This window comes from Anas acuta, chromosome 3, assembly GCF_963932015.1.
Source record: "Anas acuta chromosome 3, bAnaAcu1.1, whole genome shotgun sequence".
Taxonomy (NCBI): Eukaryota; Metazoa; Chordata; class Aves; order Anseriformes; family Anatidae; genus Anas; species Anas acuta.
Window position 1 is genome coordinate 27,170,264 of NC_088981.1, and position 7,497 is coordinate 27,177,760.

General features: G+C 44.9%; 1 protein-coding gene across 1 annotated transcript in view; it reads right to left on the reverse strand.

The window, feature by feature from the left end:
* Nucleotides 1–1,233, reverse strand: part of GREM2 (gremlin 2, DAN family BMP antagonist) — a 40,548-nt gene extending 39,315 nt beyond the window's left edge. The window contains exon 1 of the mRNA XM_068676285.1: nt 901–1,233. The gene's annotated coding sequence lies outside the window, so the exon portion shown is untranslated. The remainder of the gene's footprint in view (nt 1–900) is intronic.
* Between the last annotated feature and the right edge of the window lie 6,264 nt (nt 1,234–7,497).

Here is a 7,497-nt window from a genome sequence, read left to right on the forward strand (position 1 = left end):
CGGTTGATTCCCCCCCTTTCTCCAAAAAAAGTTTAACTTGTTATGAGCTGTTAATTTCATCCTCAAAAATCCACCGAAAGTTATATAACAGCTTTCACAATAGCGAGCTAAAAATAAGAGTTGTTCAGCCAAATGCCAGTGCAATTTTTTACAGGACCTGTGACTCCAATTCTGCAAGACCTGTGAGAGTGCAAATATTTCCTTAGCTTCAGCACAAAGTCAGGCGGGCGCTCCTTGTGAGACAAGACGTGGGTTTGGATCATTACTGTCATTCACAGGAGGAATGAGCTGCGTATGTATGCACTTGTATGGATTTACAGCTCCCAACTTAAAGTAGTTCTCTTCACTCTTGGAGTTGATCGCTCCTGGGCTTTCATAATCACAACCCATCATTAACCCAAAGCAAGGAAAGAAGGGTACAAAGGGGCACAGGTTTCAAGCGCGAGGGGGTGGGCGGCTTTTCTCTTTATTTTTTCTTCTTTTTTCTTTTCCTTTATACACACACACACACACACACACACACACACACACACACATATATATATATTGCTGCAGCTTTCCCTCGGGGAGCGTGGGGACGGGACGCCGCGGGGCTTGTGCCCCGCAGGTGACTCGGAGCGAAGCCGCCGAGCCTCGGCGCTGCCGGGACCCGACCTCAGCGCCCTTGGGCGCGGAGACTCCCGCGGGGCCCCGCATTGCCCCCGGCGGGGCCCTCTCAGGGAGCGTGCCCGGGGGCGGCGCCGCGGGGTTGCCGAAGACTGCGGCGGGGCTGCGGGGCGGCCCCGCGCTGTCAACACCGCGACGGGTGTCGGGGGGCAGGGGTCGAGGAGGAGGAGGTGGAAGGTGGGGGAGAGCAAGCGGGCGGCCGCGGGCTGGTGCCGGCTCGGCGCCCCCCCGTACCTGCAGCGAGGCGGGGATGGGTCTGCGGCGCGCTCCGTCCTGCCGGCTATAGATCCAGACGCGGCGTGCAGCGGGGTCGCCGTCGTCGCCCGCCGGCGGTGGTGCGCAGCCCCGGCGCGGTGCGGATGCCCATAGGCGCCCGCTGCGGGAGCGCAGTGCCCGGAGCGAGCGAGGCGGCTTCGCCGGGTCCCGGCTGCGGAGGGGGGGAGCTCGGCACTGGCTCCTCTCAGCCACTGCCCGAGGAGAGGATCAAGCCCCAGCTTTCGATTGGCTCCGGTGGCCAAACAGCTCACACCAGCCTCCCTGCCCGCCCGCCCGCCCGCCCGCCCGCCCGGCTCCCCGCCCGCCTCCCCTCGCCGCCGGCCGCACACGCTCCGCTGGGCCCTGGCAGCCCCTGGGCTGTGCGCGGCCCCGCCGGCACGACGAGCCCCCCGTCCGCCCCCAAACCCCCCGGCTGTGCCTCCGCGGGGGTCTGCCCGCCCCGGCTCTCCCGGGAGAGCACCCACGGGTCCCCCGTACGCCGTCCCCCCCCTTGGGCCGGAGGACCTGAGCTCTAAGAGCCTGTGACATTCGGTGTCATGCTCGAGATCCAGCCTCGCTGATGCTAGGAACGTGTTTTTAAATATCCCTATCGAGTAAAATTAAAAGCATGCAGAGCCCGATCACCTGAGGGCTCAGTCTGAGGTAGGACAAAGCGGTCTTTGCCTAAGTTCAGTTTGCTTTTCTTAACGCTGTTTGGGTTCCTAGCCCTGACTTGGTCAAATCCATGTCAAACCGTGGCATGCACAGAAAATAGAATCAGGATGCTAAGCCTCCTGTTCCTGTACCCAGGGTTATTAAATCACAGCGACTGTGACTGTCATTTCCTGGTGCATCTTTGATGTTGGTATTCCCCTTTTGCTCGGGATGACTTCAGTGGCCTGTAGAAAAGACGTTTCTCTCCCTCAGACGTGCTATTGTATAAAGTCAAATCTTAGACCTGTCTTCTGGGGGAAATGGCAATCCTTTGGTTTCAGCATGGCCCTCTGTTTAAACAAGAATACAGTAGAATGAGATAAATAGGCCCTTTGGGTTTTCTCAGCGCAGGAAGATGTTGTAATATTTCCAGTAAACATGTTGGCAAAATTGCTTATTAAAAATTAGGGAGAACAAAATGATCAGTTATAACAGATGCACTCTTAATTAATGCAGTGACTTGCATTTGACTGATGCTGTTGAATTAAGAAATGTCTGTGCCTGATGGTACATCAGGTGCCATTAAAAGTCAACATTTATCCAAATTTGGCAGACTGTAGCATTTGAAACACACTGAATGGAGTTGCTGAGATACCTTTGCATCCTGGCAGCATCTCTACATTTTTAAATGGTAACCTTCAGAACATTTCAAATTGATTCCGGTTTTGTTGTTGTTTGGTGATTTTTTTCTTTGTAAAATAAGATGCTATTTTGCCCTCTCTAGAAAGAGTGCATGCTTTTGTCTCTTCAGGGTATGCAGAGCTAGCTAACAAAACGTTTTTGTTTATTTTTTATTCAGGCAAAAGTCAAAAAAATAAAAATGGCAATATTGAGAAATATATGAAAACAGAGATGTTTAGAAATATCCATACTTGAGGTCTAATCATCCCTCATTTTACCAGCTTTATTAGCGAAAACATCCCCCAGTTAATTCAGTGGATCTATATGCCTGGAACACAAAAGTAACTAAAAAAAATCCTCCTGTTTCATTATTATTTTGTATGTTTCCGTCATATATTTCCCATTTATTTTTCCCTGAGAGAAATGAAATCACTAGCTTAGAGATCAAGCTAAGTTGTGATCTCATAGCTAGCCTGGAGGGCTAGCCGTGGCCCTCCAGTCTCAGCCACAGCAGCCACTGCATCCCCATGACTCCACTGGAACCTCTGCAGCAGGCATGTTTCTTCCTGTGCATTCCTGATCCAAAAGACTGGCTTATCTTACTTCAGTATTTCCTAAGTCAAAAAGTGATGCCTGCCTTCAGGCTGGCTTTCTCCCAGGAAGAGTCCTTACACCATTTTCAGACTTTTTTTTTTTCAGCCTCCCCTTTTTCTCCCTTCATGGATGGTTGGCTGTGGCAGGGTAAGGCACATGGCCTCCAGCTGAGCATGTGCTGAAACAAACACCGTGGCAGGCTGTTCCTGTAGGCTTCCTTCCAGTTATGGGTTTTCAGATGTATTATCACATCATCTCTATGCACATTTTATCTCTTGCTTTTTTTTTTTTTTTTTTTTTTTGGGGGGGTGGGGGTGTGGGGCAGGAAAGCTCTGAACCTGCTACAGGAAGAAATTCTTTGTCGTTCTCCTTGTGACCTTAGATCTTTCTGTGGTGAAATGGTCTTGGGTCTTCATAAGGTTTTGTACTTCCAGAGTTGCTACTTCATGTTATCCATTCTCAACACCATGTTTGTTTCCTTCTCGTTTAGTTTGGATTCCTTTACAGCACTAGAGGTTTCCATCTAGTCTTGTTCAATTTAATAGCTTTTAACCTGTCCGTTTAATTTATGTCTGCTTAAGTGCTTATTTAATCTTTTCCTTTATAACTATAATGACCTTCCACAGGTTACTATAATCCTAGAAGGTATGTGGGGAATTTAAAGATTTAGAAGTCGTTTGACTTCATAAATATTTTTTTATTTTCTCATTATATGACTAATTTCTAAATTAAATGTTTGGGTTTTGTGAATATTCCTTCCACATATTTACTAGTAGGGCTAACTGAGACATTTTATTTCCAAAACAACTTTATTTTTTTTACAACTTTGTTAATGAGAACTGCAGTGGGTGTTGATCTGACATGGAAAATACATAACATGTTCATTTTTTGCTCTGGTGTACACCATAATTTTATGCTATAAAAATAAATAAATAAATAAATAAATGGTGTGCGGGCTTTATTTTGATTTTTAAAAGTACAACAGCTATATGTTATAGATACCAGTTACCTAGCGACACCAGTATAAAGCACATTTGTGTTGATATTACTGCATCTTTACTACAGTGTGACAGCCTGACTTCTATTGTATGCCCTACTTAAATGAACAAACTAACCTTTTAACATCCCTTGGCAATTACAGAGACAGCCACTCAGCAAACTGATGAAGCATATACCCATTTTTAATCTACAGATTTCATGACTGCATTCTCCTTCTGATCTGGCCATTCTTCAGGAATGACTGTTCATATCTTGTGTCTCCCACTGAGACAAAGCCCAGACAACTGGTGCCCATCTCCTTCACAGTGAGGACTATATCTCTGTCACTGCCATTACAGCAGCTCTGTTCTGCTTTGCAGTCCTGAGCGCAGAGATTGTCCTGATCTGTGAACACGTCTGGCAGGAGTGCATGGAGACTGCGGCCCCGGGGTCAAAAGAGACTTGAGAGATGGGGCAGTCCATCACACAGCCCAGTCTCAGTCCTGTCCCAAGATATGATTCATAGAGTTTCATAAGATGGAATAGAAGAAACCTGAGAGGTCTGTTGATTCCATTACACAGATTTTCCCTATTTGTAAATAGGCATACCTGCACTGAATGGGCAACCTGAGCACATGCTTTGGGTTCTGCACGTCATACTTTCTCAGGCCCTGCAGCCAAGCACCATAGCCAGGAACTGGGCTCGATCACTCTCCTGGGAGATCAGGCTCCTGAGAAGCCTGGCTGCCCTAGGGCTGGTGTATGTTTTGGGTTCAGGTCCAGGAGGCAACCCCAACAGCTGCTTTCACTGCCTTGCAGACCCTTTGGTTCTACACTGTTCCTGCCTCTTGACTCCTTGTAGACTTAGCTCATCTTTATCCAAAGCTTTGTCTTTTAGTGCAAGCTCTTTCATTTCCTGACCTTGCTCTTGATTTGCCCTTTGGTTTGGGGTAGCCTTGATTTCTCCATTTTCCTGAGCATACTTTCTGTCTGGAGCCTTGGGCTGGTCTGTCCTTGGAGACTGACTCCTGATCTTGAGTTTCCTCAGTCTCAATGGCTGGTGCCACCCCAGCTGTAGTCACCATGTATAAGTATTCCCACTTCTGGCTCCTTAATAGCACCCACTTAAAACCACCTTGCTAGATGGGAGTTATAATGTGTGATATCACACTGCTGTTGCAGAGAACTTGGCTCATTATTTTATCTGCATGGTAATTTAGCATCTCTATAAGAGGTTGTAGCAGCAATATTGGGTGAAGGTTTAGGAGAATCTATCAGAGTGCATGAGAATGTCATGTCCCCTTAAGATAAATCACACTTGTCAAGATCTTCAACAGCTCATACTGTTTTCATAGACAATTAGGCACCTAAATGCCTTGGACATAGTGCACCTGTTTTTTGTTTTTTTTTTTAACTTGGAGTTCTTTCTAACATTGTGGATTCAAGCCAGAAAAGCACTCTAAACAGTGGTAATTTGGATTCTGTTTTTTTTCAGTGCGCCATGGAAAACAACTCTAAGATATGTTTCTAGCTGAGTCAGGGCAACATCCCATCCCTGGACATGAGTAAGTACTTTACCCAGCCACTGATAATGAACTTCATTAACAGAAATAAAATTATTCCTGTCAAAAATGCCATATTTGTATTTCACAGCCGACATCAATGAAACTTTCTTAGTCTTGCCCGACTCCAACTTCAAATATAAATTATTCTGTGTACTCCTTAGACAGAAAAGAAAGAGCTGAAACCTCTCTCTACCCTTATCTTCTTTCACTTCATTCCCAGTAAAATTTAATTAGAGCCAAGCTCTACCCAGATGCCCAGAACCCACCTCTACACCACAGGAAATTATGCTTTAGGTATTTGGAAGTGGTCTGTCCTCTCCTCCTCTCCTCTGTGTTTTTTTCTTGGAGGAAATGATTGCTCCTGACTCATCTATCTACTCTCCAGAAGGCTCACAAACTCAGTTTACCAAATTAAAAAAATAAAAATGCAAATAAATATAGTCCCAACAGAGCCTGAAATAAAATACTCCTTGACTAGAATTCTTTTCCAGTCTAGGAAAGATTTCTGCTTGCCCCAGTGGAGGCTTAATGATATGTGTTTCCATATCGTTTTTAAGGAGTTTATAGCAAGAAAACAGGTAATCAAGTGAAGATGAGAAAAAAAAATGAGGGAAATTGGCATGTGAAATGTTAGTGTTGTCATTTCCTTTTTAGACAGAATAGGTCCGTAAACATTTACTGCTCCTTTCCTTTAATATGTACACATTAGACCAAAACGTTCTTCTCAATGGTAAATTTAAAGCTGTGATTTCTTAGGTGAACACTTTACAAAAGCCATGAACTCTTGGAAATAGTTTGAGAACCCTGACCCACCTACAACCCTTTGAAAAGTGCTCATCTAGAGTGAAAGCAATGATCTCGTATGACCGAGCATTACAAATGCTCAGGCCTATATTTTCTGTCTCGTACAGTATGTGACATAGATTTGGATTTTTGCTCAGATCTACCTTCAATGACAATTACAAGGATAAAAAAAAGTCAGGCTATCCGAGGTCTGTCATTCCTTATCTATAGACTGACCTTAGACACTTCCTTTTTAACCTGTTTTTGTGATGCTGTCATAGTTTAAGAGCAGATGATTCTGCCTCAGTCCAAGAGGAAATGAATGAATGAGACCAGCTCACTCCACTTCATCTCTTTTCTCCAGTTGCATGGAGAGAGTACCTAGCCAAGGAAGATGGTATTGAGACAAGCAGCAGAGAGGAGAAATCCATTTGGGATGAGTTCTCTTCCTTCTTTGCTGTCATATGGGGCCGTGGGGACATCTGGATCTCTAGGGAACATCACTAAATAGGACCAGATAACCTCAAAATATTAGAGCCAGACCAGCTCTGTCATGTATGATTCACTTTCTGTATAACGACTAATAAAGGCAATATGTGTGGAACTAGGAAGGCTGCCAATATAGCTTCTTCCAAGAACTGTGAGTAATTAACTAGGTCCCTGGTTAATTTCTTTCATGAAAATGTGTTGAGTGAGATTCTTACAAGTGTTGCTTTTTGTGTGACGTCTCCATCTACTCCTAAACAGAACAAGTTCATTCAATTGGAAGAGAAGAAAAAATAAAATATGAAGTTTAAAAATCTTGGGGGTATTATTTTCTACAGATGTATAGCTTACATTTCTTTGCTACTCCTTAGTTGCTAATCTCCTACTAGTTTTCCTCTCAAAATGTGTTCTGTAACCCAGCCATATATATGTTGCATCCTTGCATAAAGTGCTGTGGCTTCTTGCTTTAGTCTGAGGTGTTTCAGTTCTCTGGTGTTTCAGAGGAAAAATCTTGCAAAACTTCCTTAAAATGGAAGAAACACAATTAGTTGCAGCATGTTCCATAGGATGAAAAATTCATCCCAAGGAACCATCTTGCCCTTCTTTGTGGATCGCCCATCACAGCAGTGAAAAAGAGGAAAAGACTATTCTCAACCTGCTACATCACTGTTGCTCTTGATTAAGAAAGCTTGAGTTCTTTTGCTCCATGTAGTTTAGGCTGTTACGGCTCTTGTGGAAGCCCGTAGCTGTCCATGACTGAGAGCATGTCTCCTTAAAATCTGAGCATTTTCTTTCTTGCTACTACGGAGTGAGCAGACTGTGGGAGATGTTTCAG